This window comes from Spodoptera frugiperda, chromosome 9 (genome assembly GCF_023101765.2).
Source record: "Spodoptera frugiperda isolate SF20-4 chromosome 9, AGI-APGP_CSIRO_Sfru_2.0, whole genome shotgun sequence".
Taxonomy (NCBI): Eukaryota; Metazoa; Arthropoda; class Insecta; order Lepidoptera; family Noctuidae; genus Spodoptera; species Spodoptera frugiperda.
Genome location: NC_064220.1, coordinates 6491415 through 6510484, shown reverse-complemented (window position 1 = coordinate 6510484; position 19070 = coordinate 6491415). Strand labels below are relative to the sequence as shown.

Genomic DNA, 19070 nt, shown 5'->3' with positions numbered 1-19070 from the left:
TCCATTTGCGACAATAAGTACTTATATATTTTTTTAAATAAATTCATCAGTCCGGTGTATTCATGGTTTTATCTACTGTAGATGGTAGGTGGATACAGGAGCTGCGGTTGGGAGGTTATGGCGAGCTTGTCCAAAAAAAAAACAAAACATTATTTTTAAATAAATCTATACATATAATAAATCTGTAGAAGGGTCAATTCTGTACATTGAAAATATTGAAAATAAATAGCAGGGGGTGTTACTGGATCGATACCAAACCCAAATATGTGATTAAAAATTTTTTGTCTGTCTGTCTGTGTGTCTGTATGTTCAGGCATCACGTGAAAACTAACGGTTCGATTTCGATGAAACTTGGTATAATTATACCTTATTATCCTGGGCATAAAATAGGATACTTTTTATCCTTGAAAAATACGTAGAAAAAAATCTTTATTTTTCAGTTTTATTCTACAGAACGCGAGCTCAACAGCAGTAGCTCAATAGAGGGATCTCCTTAATTATTATGGGCCTCGCCGTATTTGGGTTTAATCAATAGATATTTATAAGATGTCATTGTCAGAGTTACTCAAAATGGAGAAATAAAACTTCCACGCGAGACCGACATCCGCGCGGTTGGAGTCGCGGGCGGAAGCTAGTTATACAATAAGATTATACTCACTTGTGTACACATTATGTATACCTACGTCTATCGTCGCCTTTGTGACACAAAACTAACGTATCTCAACATGAAGTCTCTTGACAGATTTTGTTTTATAAAAACATACAATTTATTCCTTTGTGACTGAAACTCATAGATTTTATTGAAAAGCAATATTTTCATAAAGTGAATGCTTCAAATGTCGAGTGGGGATTATATTGGCAATATCTACGTTTACTCAAATAAACTCCTGTTGTGAGCTAAGTTTTTCAGTTTCCAGCCTTTTATCAAATACTGTTTTTTCGTATTCTTTTGTACCTGCATATGCAGCTGATAAAAACAATTCATCACAGTTGCATGCTTTATGCAGTTTACAACGTTGTGTTCGTTGATCATACTCAATACTCAATTGTTTTCCACATGTGAGGCTTAACTGGATGGTAAACTTTTCTAGGACACAATGTGGACCCTGTCGGGCACAACAACATAAGTTTAGCACTTTTACATGCCATTTAAAAAGTAGGTATATCAAATGACACATGCAATATAAATCAAATTAAGTCATTAATTATTGATATTTTTTGATTTTGATGGGTATATAACCTGGGTATCTTCAAAGCCCGAGTAAATAGGTTGCTTATGGGCAGACGTGCTCTATCGTAGGCCGTATCATCACTTACCAACAGGCGAGATAGTGGCCAAATTTCGACCAATCAAATGTAAAATAAAAATCTATGGATCCCGGGTTCCATACAGCCGAGAAAATTATCATAGCACATTCTAATTTTTGAAAAAGGCAGTATTATGGCAAACCCAAACAAAATTCTTTCTGCCTATAACAGTTTTTAACATAGAACAATCGGCACGAAAAAGAACTTTCACTTAAATCAGACCTGTCCAAACCTTATTACCCAGATACTTACCTCCCTAATCAAATTCTAGGAGAAATTGTGAACTATAAAAATCTTATTACCTATTGAATAAATGAATACTAACAATGGACTCACTTTTATACCTTTTTCTCTATTCATCCATGCAAATGAAAAAATGTAAATGTAAATGATTGGTTCTTTGTCCGACTGGACGTAGACTGCTGAATACGAATTTCAAGTTCGATTCTGGAGTGAGTTGCTATTGGTATTTTCAAATTAACAAGAAACCAATAGTGTTTCATAGGTAATTCAGTAGTAATTTGTAAGGTTTAATCTCTTGTCTGTCGGTATATAAGACACAATAGAAAACACATTGTTTCTCGCGTAGATCTGCGTTCCGACAGACAACGGGTTATTTCTTTTTGAGGGTATTAAAAAGCACCCCGTTCCAACTCTTGCCTTTTGAGCCGGAGGCGCCGTAGCCAGCTAGATAGTCCGCAGCTCTATGTTTAAGGTATGATAATGATAAACACACATTTCCTCTCAACAAATAATAAGTAAAAAGTTAAAATTCAGAGCGACATTAGCTGAGGATTTATAATCAACAGTTTTATTTTGGCAGTCTGATTTAAAAAATAACGATAATACCAGATACCTTCGAGACGAAATATTTCTTGCGCCATTATTTCGATAGTCGTATTAAAATTCAGAGCAAATTGTCTAAGATTTATCTTCTGTCAGCCTCATTTTGAGCCTTGCTTGTACCCTATCTAGAATTTCTGAGACGTGAAAATAGTCTAGGCACGTGATCTGAATATTTATTGTCTTGATGTCTCGTTCGTATATATTTTTGTTTGTTTATGTGTCTATATTTGTCTGTAGTGTTTAGGGTTAATAATGTCTTATGGATCTTCTGATTGTTAAAGTAGTGGTAAACTGAACAAGGATAGAACACTTCTTTAAACTATAAGACTGAGTATTTACAATACAGTATGTGCCAATAGGGTAGATGAGTAGTTTTTAATATTGTAGATTATTTTAAAACACAAGACACGTATTTTTTATTTTCTTATGGAGACAAATACTTTGACGTTATAATGATTTGTAATATCGCGTGACGTCGCTTCTAGGTACATTTTATGTGTAGAAATGACGTGTTTGCTCCCAGTCCTAAAATTTAATTCGTTTTATTCAAATATTGTTTTATTTTTTGACATAATAAAAAATATATATGTATGTCTAATGTTTATTAATTACCTGACTGAAGGACTATACAGATTTTTAATTTTCATACCCGGTCATCATCCCTATTAATTTTGCACACGTAGCTTAAACCAATAAGGATCATGTAGATAACAGATAGTTATTCCTAGTTAAACAAATATTGACTCAGTACAATAATTGCTAGCGTTGTTACATACTATTTGAGTTCTGATAGCCCTTGCCTCATAGCTGTATTAGTTTCGTTTACTTTGATAATATAAGTGCTCATAATGTGTCAGTGTTTAGAGATTAGTAATATGAAATATGTGTTTATTTATTTCCAATACTTGTCAAATACATTGTAAAATATTTAGAATAAGGTATATCTTGTCTCAAAGCGAACTAAACATAGCGTTATCGAGTTTTACGTAAAATCGCAGAAGTGGGCGATGCTAATCAGTTCGTAGGTTCTTGCGATGCGTATTGTGATCTCGCAGGTTTTTGCGGTGCAACGTCGCATTGCAGTTTTGTGTATCTATAAGCCCATATCATTATGATAGATTTTTTTTTGAGGGGGGAAAATCGTCCAATGACTTCTCCCGCCTTGGGTGAGGCAAGAGGAAGTGTCAGACTCTTACTGACTCTCAGTCCTTCTCGTGCTTAGAACCGGAGCCCCGGTAACCTGTTACGTTGTCCGCAGCTCCGGATTATGATCGATTTCTTATTTGACAATTGAGCTTTTAAGTAAGTATTAATGTGGATACAAAAATAAAAAAGACCTATGTTGATCTCCGTCACAAAGTTTGAAAGAGTTTAATCCTCGCTTCCGTACAAATGCAAATAAAATCTGTCTGCTTTCACGATTAAATTACAAAACATATGAAAGACTACTAGCTTTTTTAGTCCAAGCATATAGAACTATTCTTCCTAAATTACATGTTATATACATACATACATAAGTAATAACACATACATACAATGTACTGTACCAATAATTACGGACAGGTAACACAAGTTACCGACCCTGGTTTCATCTATTTATACACCAGAGGTATTTGACTCTAAGCAAGCTTAGAACACGTTCGTCCGAAAATAACCGAATGTCAATGTATTGTACAGATAATTCCATAGTAATTAGGAAGAAGTGTATTAGTTAAGTTGATGGAGTATTTAAATAGTTTTTAATGGTTTTAGTTGAGTTATGCTAGGAGTGGCAAGATCATCGCTAGTTGTCATTCCAAGGGAGTTTTGTATACGGAGCTGCCGACTACCTAGCGGGTGTACCGGGGCTCCGGCTCAAAAGGCAGGTATAGGAATTGAGTGGTTTTAGTTAGTACGAGTCTAACACTCTCTCCCACCTCACCCAAGGCGGGAGAAGTCATTGGATGATTTTCCCCCCTCAAAAAGGGGAGTTTTGTATATTGTTTTAATGCCTAATGCATAGTCAATTTTTTCGACCCTCGAGAGAAAATCAGACCACCATGTTTACTTACAAATCTCTCTTAAATAAACAAAAAATCACGAACGACATAAAGATATCGGCATTTCTAAAAGTAATTGATTACGTCTTGTCAAAATGTGATAATGTAGAGGCCGTGGTATCACTCTGGTCGAGCCGACCCATTTGTGCCGAAGCATGGCTCTCCCACACTTAAGTGCGATGTGTTAAGTATTAAGTGTGTTATGATTTTAAAACAACTACCATTAAATATATTCATCTTTTGAACTCGTCTTAAAAATATCGTACATTTTATCACTACTACACTACACAACTGGTAGTTAACTAGTTCCCAAAACATGTTCAGGTTTTAGTTATAATTCGCTTGACTAACAACCGCCTGTAAAGGTAAATTGTAACTTTTTAAGTAGGTTTCCAGTTTGCACGTATTATATCGTGTTTCAGCTGCCAATGGTAAATAGTTTTAGTTGCAGATTATAGTGTAAATATTTGTTTGTTTACCGGGGCTCCGGTTCGAAAAGCAGGAGTAGCAACGGGGTGGTTATTAGTCAGTAAGACTCTGACACTCCCTTTCGCCTCGCCCAAGGCAGGAAAAGACATTGGATGATTTTGCCCCCTCAAAAAAAAAAACTTAGCTGACGTTTTCACCAGTGCTAAGCTATGTGTACCAATGAATATATGATGGAAGCTAAACACATCCATAGCAACGTAGCGTAGCACATCTCTGGTGGAAAAGCACCCTTCCTCTAAGTATACCTAAATGTGTCGTATCAGTTTACACCTCAAACAAATGGCAAGCGTGAAGTTACAAAACATCAAACAAGAGAATAACATTGTGATTCCACGGGCAATTGAAAGCCAATATTAAATTAAAACTAATTTATCACTCGGCTGGGCTACCAAACAATAAATTGTAATTACACACGATGTATTGATTTATACGATCCCGCGGTTAAAATTACAGTCTCATGTTGTTAATATAATTAAAATTCGTTTAAAACCAGAAACTACAAAAGGAAATTAAAATCCTGTTTTTAATCCCGTTTTCCCGTGAAAATAAAAGGAATGCTGTCAGAATCAAAAGTATTTTTTCAATTATCGTCATGTGCGCACTTTTTAAGCGTGGTATTGTCCTAGAGTATATTTAAAATAAAAGAAATGTTACATGTATCTAATAATATCGCTATGTTCAAAATACGTATGCGATATTGTTAATCGCAAAACTCAGTAATACTTTACACATCAAAGGTGTGGGAGAACCATGTTTCGGCATGAATCGGCCAGCTCGACCGGAATAATACCACGACCTCACAGAAAACCGACGTGATATAACGCTTGCAATATGTTTCGTTGTGTGATTAAGGTTACCGGAGGCCCAATTACCCCCCTTCCCAATCTTACCAATACCCGATTCCCTAACAACCCTTAAATTCCTATCCCCCAAAAGGCCACCACCGCACTTTTTACACCACTTGTGTTTTGGGTGTCCATGAGCGGCGGCGATGGCTTACCATCAGGTGATCCGTCTGCTCGTTTACCGGCTTATACCATAAAAAAAAAACAAAACAAACAATACTTTTTCCCTGTGTCTAGTGTATATTTCAATGTAATGTAAAACCTATGTACCTCTAATAATGTTCAAAACTGGTAACCCAATGACAGTCAGCCAGTCAGTATTTATACAAAACCCCCACAATTATTTACTTTTAAACCTTTACAAAACATTCGAAGTTTACCTACAACAACAGCTGTTCCTTCCCAAACTATACGCCGTAATAATACCGAAATATCGGATCGAAATTATCATCACGCTAAACTGCATTTTGTTGGGGGGTCGGTACGAAATGCAGTGTGTAGGAAGGGTGCGTTTGACGGTAATATAAGGGGCATTTCTATAGACGAATTCTTGTGTCGGACTTATAGATGGGGTTGCGTTTACACCGAAGTTGTTTATATTGAATAAAATATTTCTTATTATACATGTAAATTATTAATTAATTGAAGTTGTAAGACATGTGGTACCAGCGTAGTAGAATACATCTGTCACTAACTCTACTCTTAACGCGGGTATTGCAAGAGTCGACTTACAGAGCGCTAAATTTTGAACCTTTCAAACTGCAATATCCAAAACGTTTACCAAGTGTGAAGATTAAGTTAAGAAACTTTTATGTATAGAACCCTTATACAAGAAGTGAAATGAAATTTCTAATTTAAGACCTTATTCAGTATTTTAAGAAGTACAAGAAAAAAAGCAATGTTATTGCTATGCCTATACATCGTAATCTGCAATGCATGTGACAACGTTGTGAGTAGTGTATATGTTAATTCTATTATTATGTGTTAACACATGAACCGCCATGGGGGGCAATAATGACCAGCGTTAGCGAAGGATTTGCCTTCAACAGATTTTTTTCAAAGTATTAATATACTGCTGTTTGATGTCCTTAGTAAAAACAGCATAAGTAATAAGATTCTCCTTACCTATTCATCTCCATAGGAATCACCAAAACGGGAAAACTGAAACAAAAAAGAATAAATCGTAAATAACCGTTTCTTCAACAAATTTAGAAAAAGCTAAAGGTTATCCTATCACGGTAATTACGAAACCGAAGTAATTTCGTAATTAATTTTTACACCCGCTTATCAGTAACATTGTTTGGTAAATTAATTATCGAAATGGTCACTATCAGTGTCATTATGACACTTTTAATGAGCACTTATCGGTGCACTGAGCGTTAAATGTGTTGAACTAATATTTATTAACCGAATACTTTTCAAGTTAATTGGTTTTATTTGTTTGATTACCATATTTGTACCACAAAATGTACATTGAACATGTGTAATAAACAAATAAATAATTATATCATTTTAATGTACTACTCATCATACTACATACATAACTTCACGCCTGTCTCCCATAGGGGTAGGCAGAGACAATAGACCGCCAATTGCTACGACTCTTACATACTCTCGCTTCATCAACAGTCATCAGTCTTTTCATGCATGCTCGTCGGTTAAAGGTACTTTTAATTTGGCCCCTCTTTAATATTGTATCCTAATCTGGTCGCTATAAGTCCGTCTAGGGCGTCCTCTACCGATGGCTCCATTTAATACATACCGGTATTTAGTTAGTCAGAGTCATTATCATTTATTCCAATTAAACCATATACTTAGGTACTTTTGAAACGTCAACGTTTATTTAGGTTCGTCTTGGTATCATCATCATCATCATCAACAGCCTATAAGTGTCCACTGCTGACCAAAGGCCTCTTCTCACATGGAGAAGGTTTGAGCATTAATCACCACATTATCATCATAATTTTCTTGGTATAGTAATGCTCTTATGTAGCACGTTTACCAAACTAAACATCTAAAATACCTCCACAATTTCAACTCAACTCAAGAATAACAATTTTTGTCATAAAATTTCGTAGTCGATTACTCGCCACGGTGTGACAGGCACCCCTGACAAGGGCTGACGGATAATACGCAGCAGTAAGGCGAGGGGATGAAAGCTAAAATAAAGGGGATTATTCGGGAATTACGTTACCATGGCGACGGCGTCCCTTCGTAAAGTTACGACAGTATTCTTGCATAAAAATACTTAGTAGACTCAATTTATGGACGAGTAAGGAAGATAAGTGCCTTCCGTGTGAACATAAGATTATAATAGGTAATTTTAGAAGAACATATTCGGTAAGAATGTAATTTTTAAACATGGGACTATGAAGTTAACCGTTTTTTTAATCATCGTAATCATCATATCAACCATACGATATCTACTGCTAAACAAAGGCATCCCCTAATGACTTACGACACGCGAAACGGATGCACTCAAGAGTACGAAATTTCGCAACATCAATTTCGATCGATCGGAACTGCATTCAAGAGAGGGGCGTCTTCCCCCCCTGGTCATCCGTACCTACACGTGTGGGTGGACATTCTACGATCCATTCAAGAACTTTAATATTCGATATTTCTACGCGCTATGTTAAAGTTTTTATATGTTTCATAATAACAAGGAAGCTGCGACGTAACTGTTATGTTACGTACTTATAACATACAAAATTAACTTGCAATTTTCTTGACGATAATCTGATGCAAAGTTTTCAGAGTGCTCGCTGCTCGTACGTACGCTGTCATATGTTTTGCTAAGTACGTTATAACATTAAAGTTTATTATCTATACTAATATTATAAAGCTGAAGAGTTTGTTTGATTGTTTGATTGTTTGTTTGTTTGTTTGTTTGTTTGAACGCGCTAATCTCCGGAACTACTGGTCCGATTTGAATAATTCTTTTTGTGTTGGATAGTCCATTTATCGAGGAAGGCTATAGGCTATAAAACATCACGCTATAACTATTAGGAGCGAAGTAATAAAGGAAAATGTGGACAAAACGGGAGAAATTATTAATTCTTGAGGGCTTCCGTTGCGTGCGCTGCGAAAATGGTTCAAGATACGAAAATTATATGTATGAAAGAATTATTCCTATTAAAAAGATCTAAAAAAAAGTCCGCGACAGTATATGTCTATCTTTTAGGATTAACTTACTAGAATCGTTTTTATGGTAATCAAACTGGGTCGAAATTAATGCATTATTTGTTAAGAGTTGTATTAACGAAAAAATATTAATTTTTATCGTAATAAATGTGTTGTTCATTAAGAGTATTTAATTGTGAACAAAATTGTCTTTGACATATCACTACACTTCAATAAACATCTTAGAAGATATTACAATTTTAAAATAACTCCGATATAAAATTCACCCGCGCCGCATGATGTGCGAAACATGACGCTGCCAGGAGGAGAGGCATTTTTGCGAGCGACGCGGAGGGGGATGTAACTATACTAAAAAAAATTATAGTCTTACTAACGAAGTAAAACATTTTTTGATCATTGACCACCGAAAGCGTTTGTTTACAGCGTAAAATGGCAAAAAAGCGGTTTACCACACGCCCAAATTTTATTGTGGCTGTCTAACAAAGTACAACCAGATTCTACGTATAGTGCAATAATATCGGCTGAAACATGTGATAAACAAAAAAATCCAATTCTTCAATTTATTGTCATAAAAATATAATAGGGTATAAAAATGTGGTCCTTAAGGATTTCATAACCTTGCGTCACCATGTATGAAAGAAAACATTTGTTCCAGAAACTTTTCTTTTTTTTTTGAGGGGGAAAATCATCCGTTGGCTACTCCTGCCTTGGGTGAAGCGAGAAGGAGTGTAAAAATCACCCCGTTCTGATTTGAGCCGGGGCCCCGGTAATCTTTTACGTTGTCTGTTAGACTATTGGGTCCCATCTGTAGTGGCCTGGCTCTTTGAGGCGCGACGCAAGGTACGCACGGGTCTGGTTTTGATCGGGCGACGAGCTACTCTTACTCGCCGTCCGCAGACCCGCGCTTACGGTGGCCGGGGATCGTCACGCGATTCTCGACGCCCGGAGTGTCTTCTGCGGCGGCTGGGGCGTGATGAGGATCGTTCCCTCACGCGCTCCGCCTCCTCCTTAGCTAGGATGACTACTTCGCAGAAGGGGGAGACGGCGTCCCTTTCCCCCTCGCTCCGCACCTTGGCCTGAACTAGAGCCGGACGTGAGAGGTTACCGTCGCCATTCACATACCTAAGGACATGGCGATGCTCAGCACATGCAATGCACACCGCCACTGTATGCTCCACCATATCTTCCGGGCGGTCCTCGCAATGACGACACTCAGACGAAACGCCCAGGTGTTTCCTCCCGCCGAATTCGAAACAGGTACCAACCGAAACTTTCGTGTCCGGTAAGTACCTGCGTCATAACGCGTATGTAGCGAGCCCATATAAAAAGTACCCTAGGAATTTTATTTTTGAAACACAAACCGGGGTGGCGGTTACCCAACCTATAGGCGCAGGTTTCCGGAAAACAGTGGAAACACATATAGTATAGAAATGAGTGTGGATTGTTCCTTATAATCATAATCCAGTGCTATCACGAATTTTCAATGCACAAATTAACCGTGGGTAACAGCTATAATTTATGAAGCTGAGAAAGTTGTTTGTAAAAATAAATATAATGCCTAAAATAACTATTCCACGCGGACGAAGTCGCGGGCACAGCTAGTGTAGTATATATGTACATGTACAGGTTGGTACAACGTCTAGTTCCGCTTTTATTTAAGGATTGAAACCCTTGGTTTTGAACACAATGCAAGAATAACACTTTGTAGTATTTTTATGATGACGGGAGAAATCATCAACGGCGCCTAGCTTTCTGGAGACAAAGACTAGGGAATGTGGGATTTACTTCACTAAAACCACCACGGTCCTCCAATAGACCTGTCCCGGAGCCCCCATGGTGCGACGCCTTAGGAAGACGTTCGTCTCTCTTGAGCCTCGCTGTGGAAGTTGCACGGCAGCACGTGATCACTGTACAGCCGTCTTGCCTGAAGCCACTGGGTGGGCACTTAGAGGTGCTTACTCTATGCACCCGTGGCCCCAGTTAATGGAACATATGAACGTCGATGGTAAACGAACAGTGCTGCCGATGAACACCCGAAAAACTAGAGAAGTGCGTCTCTGGCCTTTTAAAAAAAGCTACGTACCTTATTTTCCTGGATATTTCAGTGTTATAATTATAAAAGCGACTGATTATTTCCTATAACAATTAATTCCTTTAAAAACCATTTCCTTGTACGTTTGAAATGACAGTAATTTAATCTGAATACATCAGGAGAAAGTTGGTAATTTTTCTTACAACCCTCAAATGCCAAACAATTTGTTTAAATAACTGGGGGTGGAAAAGGGACGATAAATAAATATTTAAGACGTAATTAAAGAGGGTTGTGGTTATGTAAAATGCGAGATAATTTGCGGTACTTATAATTTTGGAAAATGGTTGCATTTTTTTGGGATGTATTCATAAATATCTAGGTAAGCAAATGAATGAAAGTTAAATACCTTAAGTTAAAAACCTTTTTAATAGGCCAAACTAGTGGCATATGTGGCACACTATACAAGGCACAATGAATGGGGTCGTCGGTAGAGGGCGCTCTAGACGGACATGTAGAGACTAAATTGGCGATAGCGAGTATGCATGAAAAGACAAGTAAGCGAAAAGTCTACGTGCTGACAGCATGCTTACAGCATTTTTGAAATTAATTGTTTCCAAAGCAATGCCGTGTCGTAGCCGTGCCGTTTAAGTGACCCTTAAAATGCGATCTCCAACAAGTTTACCAGCGTGAACATTGTGGCAAACCCTATATAAAAAAGTTCAGCAGAGGCCAGTCACGAGTTGTTAGTAAGTTTTAAAGAATTTTAAATACAAGTGCTCCCTTTAATTAAATTGATTATTTACTTAAAAAATACTTTCATATAAAACAGTTTCGAAGAAAAAATAATTAACTATGTATTGTAAACGAAATTGCTTTTACTTGAATATTTATTAATTTGATCATAGTAGTTAGTTAGTTAGTAAAATATCGAAATGGAATTAAAAATACAGAAGATATTCAATGAAGAGCGGTGTTTTAATAATAAAATAAAATTAAAATATAATTGATTCAGAGATAAATATTTTTATTTTCTCCCGCATTGGAATTTTCTCTTGTGGGTGTATTTACAAACAGATAAATCTACATACACACAAATGCACTCAAAAAATTGTTTTGTAAGGAAATCTAACCAGCGAGACACGGTATCGTCACGCAGGAACCAGTACCCTTAGTAAGAGTTTACTTTATGTTGAACGAAAACGAAACAAGACTGCGTGCTCTGATTGGCCGACGCAAATGAACCAACCATTCAGAGCGTCGAACGCGCTCACATTTCGTTTTCGTTCAAGTACAGTTACCCTCTCAAAAATCTACTACATATAATATACTACTACAAATACTTGAATCGAAAAAAAAAATGCAATTTTTACCATTTAATTACAAAAACCAAAAAGAACCTCTTCAAAATCAAAATTAACCCCAAAAACCTCTTCTACCAAGGGAATAAAGATCCCCAAATTGTATAACTTAACCCGAAACGCCAATAATCTAACCTATCTAACCCATTTTTACGAGCTCTCTCATAAAGGGACATAATTAAGTTTTCCCAATCCTGTCCGTCGATCACAGAGGACAATGTCCAGTGTCCAGTAAGCTATGAATAATTAATATAATGGCGACGGCGATTAACATAGGAATACTATGGTAATTGGTGATTGTGGTGTAACAGGTGCTCCGGTTTAGTGGAGATCCGATGTGGTGTGAAAGTTATCATAGCGTGTTTATTGGGACGGAATAGCTATAGCTTGTTGTGTGAATTGCGAATTAATTTGTTAATAAAAATGTCATGGTAACATTTTTTAACTAAAAATCACGGTTTACTTACGTAAATTAATGAAGAAAAGCTCTACTAGTTTCGAGTCACAGAAGGACTCTTCATCATGAACAGCGTGCGCAGCCATGGCGAATTTACGTGAGTAAACCATGATTTTTAGTTAATTTATTATGTCTCACGATCATTATTGTACAAGGTAACAGTTTTACCACATTTTAAGTAAGAAAAAAGCTAAGAGGTAATGTACCTAACTGTTTGAGGGTGTTCGATCAACTTCGAACCACAATCGGAATCACACACTTAATTAATAAAGCACATTAATTAATTTATAATATCTGACGACAGTGATTATACAACAAGAATAAACTGAAAGTACAATAGAATTGGTACTAGTTAGTAGGACTAAAGTCTAATACTAGAGAAGTTCTTTGTTTAAACACTTAGTACTACTGAGAATTCCTAAATCACTCACGCTAATTAATCTAGCAATCCTAAATCCTATAGCCTGAAAACTAGAATTAGTGTTAATTGTAGATCTAATTAACAAATATACTTTTTTTATTTCTAAACCTTACTTATTACTACTACTACTACTATTTTATACTAGCTATACCCGCGAAGTCTTTTGTATGATGTGTTGGCTGTACCTACTAAAATCTGACCCCCTCTAAAGTCCAGTTAAAGTGGTAGGAGGAGAAGTAAAGTTGAAAAAAAGACAAAAACAAATCGAATCGGATCAGTAGTTTTCATGTAATACGCAATAATACAGACAGACAGACGAAAAAATCTAAATACATTTTTGGTTTAAAACATCGGTGTAGGAAAATACTGAAGTGGGTCGCCGTATTTATTGTATAGTTTTCAGTTTTTTCTCACCTTTTATCCTTTCTCTGGACTTCCATAAATAATACAAGACTAAAATTTGCCAAATCGGTCGAGCCGTTCTCGAGTTTCAGTGAGACTAACGAACAGCAATTGATTTCTATATATCTCTAGATATATGTATAGATACATAGTAAACCGTATCAACATGCACCATAAGACGCATCTGTCCCACAAGAAACTCGACTTCCAAAATTAATTGTGATGTAAGCAACAACTGCGTCAACCAACAATACAGTTACAAGCACCCTTGGCCATAAATCAGTCAATCTAACCACATAGGGGGACCAGTATAGAGAGAGACATGTCTTGGTAGAAGCTACACGGAATGCCAGGTCACGATATTGCTAATCCTATTACGGAGCAGTCTAACATATTGATTGATTTTAGATGGAACCCTTTGACCAATGTCTAAGGTCTGCATTAGTTACAGTGTAGGCTATGTATTGTTTTGATACATAATGTAACATCATTTAAGTGGAATATGCAAGTCAAATCCAATTGTTTGTTTGATTCGTGACTTTGTGTCAAGTAGAGCTTTAAGGTAAGCGTCCACAAACCCGCATCGTACGCATTCCGTGTGACGTCATCAGTACGCATCGCATGTAGGCATTGCTGATGATGCGGTTCGTACGATGCGGATCAGTGGACGCAATTGTATGAAATTCTATACAAGACAAACTAAAATCCGTTGCGTGCAATGCGTAAGATGCGGGCCTGTGGACGCTTACCTTAAATCCAAGCAGAACAAAATCCAAAAAGAATATTAAAAATGTCATTGTTAAAAATTGCGTGGATTAAATCAAGGATTTAATCCAGTTTTACCAAGAAATAATCTTAAAAACCTAACTCCCTATAATTACTAGTTATTAGGAAAAATCCTGACATTTCATTTGATCACAATCTCTGTCCAAATTGCGATATATTTTTTTACAATACTACACTACAAGTCTGAAAACAAATCGAAATTCAAAGACAACAAAGACTTACAAGCAAAAACCTTTCATGTTTCATTTGAAATAGAATTCATTTTTGCTGGAAAGTAGTGTAATTGGGCAAAAATGGAAGTTTCCAGAACTAAATCCTTTGAAAGGACAATGGAGATAAAAATTGTCACGATGTTTAAACAAACGTTTTGACAAAACTATGGCTCTCTTTGTCAAATAAGAACCATTTTTGTGTAAACACACTACGTAAGTTTTGCGATAAGTATTATAATATAAAGAAGCTTCAATTGATATTCAATTTTATTTTCTTATGTTTAGAGTTGAAGTTCTTTTAAAGATTTCGTTGTACAGATGTGTGGGTAAAGAAATTGTTGATTTTTCGTTCATTCATTGGTTCGATCAAAGAGATTGCAGGTCTTGGGTTTTGAAAACTCACTACTAATGTATGACCAAAGTTTGTATAGAAAAATAGGTCATATTACTTACGACAAATTCTGCAAACCCATCAGTCTAACTAGCCTTCTAATCAAAAATACTTTTACTATATCTACCTACAGTAATAACTATCTTTCACCAGCGATTTTGCTCACGTTTTCGTAGTATAGAAAGTAGCTTATGTGTTATAAATCATAATTTATCCCTATTTCCAATTTCGCCCCGCCCCTTCAACCGTTTTGAAGTGATTGACTAACAAACATACACACAAATACACAAACATTAATATTTATAATACTAGCAAGATAATAATTATTTTGTCAGCGAACCCGAAGCGTTTACATCGCCTAGTGCGCACAAATTCAAGGGACAATGAACTTCCAAAAGGATTAACGTCGAAAGCAGATGCACTCTAATTTCAAGCTCTACCATTTCATTACAAACTTCACGACGTTAGTTCCCTTTGAGGGTAAGCAGAGCTCCAGCTTTTACAGTAGAATTAACTCCTATTCATAGTTTTGGCTTTCATTTGAATCGTTTGTGAAAATTAGTCGTGTTGTTTATTGTCTAAGTTTGTGTGAGGTTGAAGTTTATGTCAAAACATTATTTGTACACAAAAGGTGAGCTAATATGAGTCTTATGTAATTAGATGATAGGATAGGCAGAGGTCCTATGTAATTATTATCGACACATTATCAATGATACTACTGCAAATTTTTACTACTACAGTTTCAGCTCTCAATCGCCGCAAACAGATGATGGAAAAAATCTATTTATTTTAAAAAAATTAAGGAATTTAAAGTTTATTTCATGTAAATTAAAGGTAAAGTTGTAATCAACTGCTTAAGGCTGATGTTGAATGAATAACACGAAAACAAAAACGGTTAAAAAGATAAAAACAAAAAAAAAATACATTTTTCGTGTTCAGTTCACACCCTGTATACAAGAATCGAATCCCATGTAATAATAGTCATCTAACAAGGACAGTTATCGTCCAAAATTCAAAATGTCATAGTATTATTGATCAATTCAATTAGGTTTTGGGCCAACTGTAACCGCATGTAATAACGAAATTAATAACTGTAATAACTGAAGAAAATGTGGGCGGACCACTGTTTTACATCGTCCTACGCAAATGGACAGTAATAGATGAAGTATTTAAATGAGAGTACCGTTCAGGTTATGAAAATATCTATACAAAATTACTTTAAGTAGAAAAAAAGAAGTGTATTTAGACTTTGTAACAAACTCAAATGAAAATGAAACTTGAATCTTACACGATATAGTCCATTCTACCGTGTCGACAGTTAAGAAAACTAAATGCTAGTAAAAAGCAATGTAGTTCAAGATTTAAACATTTTCATTAACACCAACTCTTGCATACTTCCTAAGAAGACCCTCTCAAATAAAACTAACACATTCTAATAAACGGGAGCTTCTTCCTCACATCAAGTTCCTCAATTACCTCAATCGGGAACTTGAACCGTTACCCTCATTTTGGGGTGCATCCTTAATACTACCTCCTACACTCCACTCCAAACCTTATCTCCTACTCCAAAAGAACCAGTTTCACAAAACCCAAAACCTCAACCATCTGCTACCCTATTAGATCTGAAGTTAATTTCTTACATAGCGAATAGATCTTGGACTCGGTACTAAAAGTTCGGCCTGGAATTAGAAGTAGTTAAATAAATTGCTACCTTATTAACAACTCTACATCTATTTTTGGGCCGTAAAGCCCCTTCATCACCCTTAAGGTTGAATTTCATTTGCATCACTAAAACTGTCTCAGACAATTGATATTCGGGTAGCGTTGATGAAAATTGAAAAGCCCTAAAATGTATTAGCGGAAGATATTGGACGCGGTAAAATTCTACTTAGAAATTATTATTGGATGCCTAGTTAAAAATTGATGTTTTACTAAGAAAGAATCTATGAGAAATCTATAAGAGAAATAATACATTTATCTCCAATCAAGCTCTTGTCGAGGATGACCCGGAGCTGCGGACTGCTTAGCGGGTTACCGGGGCTCCGGCTCAAAAAGCAGAAGTAGAAACGGAATGGTTTTTAGACAGTAAGAAACTCCCTCTCGCCTCGCCAAGGCGGGAGACGTCATTGGATGTCTTTCCCCCTCAAAAAAACTTCTCGAGGGTATAGTAAGAGCCAACTAAGGGACTACACATTAACAGAAATTGGACCAGCGTTCTCGTTGGAAACCTGAACCTTTAAATTGCCAAGTCCAAAACGGCCAACCAAGCGCGAAGGTTATATATGTACTCTTTATTCACAGGAGTCACTTGAAATTAATGATTATGTATTTCAGCTTACACATGTAATTATATGACGAAAAACTCGACTAAGTTCAAGCCATGCTAGAGACTCATATTCATGAGTAGCATTCCAGCACAAGGCGACCGTCACGCTGCTACTCTTGAGTAAGCCGAAAAACAATAATTAATTTAGCATGTCTCACTTAAGTTATAACATAGACATGAAACCACTTATCATATTTCATACTATTCCTCATATTTTAACCAATTTAACATAATTTGTCTACAAACATACATAAAGATAGTCATTTACCTGCGTAGAGGAGCTCAGAAAATTAGATTTAAATTGAAGCAAGATGGCCGGAGCTAGGGCATTCGTTAGTTAGGACTCATCCTAATAAAACATACCCTGAGTAACACCTGCGAACTAAATCTTGCTACGATATATAGAGCTGTACTGAAACCAGTTTATCATGGCCTCGCTTTGTGTAACCTTTCCACGTGTTCAACGGTCAGTTTATACTGGATTTATATAGTTGGTATATATTCTACAAATGCTTCTTAGTTGTAGAATTTGAAGTAAATGCTATTTTTCTTGGGAATTAGGTTGTTATGGTGTCTTGTGTAGATCTGTTTTGTAGTGAGATACAAAACAGTTTTTAGGTGGTTGGAAAACCCGAGTGTACGGCACGTCCCATTCCGCGCGTTTTAAAGAGCCAGCAGACCACGACAGACAGGGTCCAGAAGCGCTGATGATGATTTTGGGGTGCGGAAGACCAGATGGGCCACCGGTTTCAAGAGCAGGAGTGGAGGAATGGGGGTGGATTTTAATCAGTTTGACTTAGACAAGAGTTTGACAGTCCCTTTTGCCTCAACCACGAAGAGAGACGACGACCATGAGAAGTCATTGAATCATACCCCCCCCCCCCCTTAAAAAACCTCAACAATTATGTTACGAGTACAATGATGTTATCATGCCTATAGAAATTCCTTTTCTCATCCAAAACAAAGCAATGTTCTTTTAAACGAAAAATTGTCTATGGAAATTTTACTTTGTCAATATTTTGTTTCGAAAATATTTTCATAATTATTTTTTAACTCGATTACTTTACCATTATGATCTTAGCAAAGAAAAACAATAGCGAGGCGTCTATCAAAACTTGTTTAGTAACTAAGCTCTTTTTAAATATTTTAAGTACTAAACAATTATTTTCTTTGAAATAAAACTATACGAAATTGTTTAGACAAGTTTCGGAGGTAAAAACACAAAGGTTTTCAAAATTGTTTTAACTTAATTAATAACCAAGTACTTTATATTTACGTTTTTGGAGTAACTGAGTACTAATTTTTGTTACTAAATAAATAGTAAATAGTAGTATAATATAGTATTTAACGAGAAAAAAATGAGACTATGTTTTTTCGATAATATCCTAAATATTATTAAACCATTCAATTATGTGATCGGATATAAATGTATACTCCTCAAAAAGAAGAACATACAAATATAAATAAAACAAAATTTACTCTCGACCATTTTGACTAACATCATAGCTCAAAAGTACCACTGGGATTTTCCCCAAATCAATACAACTAACTCACTCTTTACTTTCAAAGCGTAAGAACTAAGTGAGTGAAACTTCAGAACAGGTTATACCTAAGTCAATTTGAAAATTAAGCAATAAATCGTTTAGACGCAGACATAAATTTTTAAACTACTTTAAAATCTTTCCATCTTTAAGGTCGGGTGATGTGCCCTTCTTCAGTCCTTAAATCACCTTAGGAAAGTTTTACTAACGACTGAGGAGGTTTCACGAAACAATTTGTTCATTTATACCGTCCTTTGCAGAAGAATCTTTACGGTCTATTGACTTAAGTTGATTTGCATACTTCGTTAAAAGTCTGCGGTCCCATCATTGAGCTGGGATGGGAAGCTTCACATATTAAGGGAGTTTCGAAACTCCGGCCTTTTGCAGATGTGAGTGGCTCGTTGATTTCGCAAAGGGAAGGAAATTTTTTGTTAAGATTTTTTTTTGACTTTGATTTTTCAAGCACGTAGCTT

The 19070-nt window shown here is 36.2% G+C and overlaps 1 protein-coding gene and 1 long non-coding RNA gene across 3 annotated transcripts in view; one reads left to right on the top strand and one right to left on the bottom strand.

Moving 5' to 3' along the window:
- LOC126911047 (uncharacterized) overlaps positions 1–19070 on the top strand; it is a 436837-nt gene that overhangs the window by 227132 nt on the left and 190635 nt on the right. The window lies entirely within an intron of this gene.
- Positions 1–19070, bottom strand: part of LOC118271470 (uncharacterized) — a 285447-nt gene that overhangs the window by 111591 nt on the left and 154786 nt on the right. The window contains exon 2 of the mRNA XM_035587561.2: positions 6653–6690. The gene's annotated coding sequence lies outside the window, so the exon portion shown is untranslated. The remainder of the gene's footprint in view (positions 1–6652; positions 6691–19070) is intronic.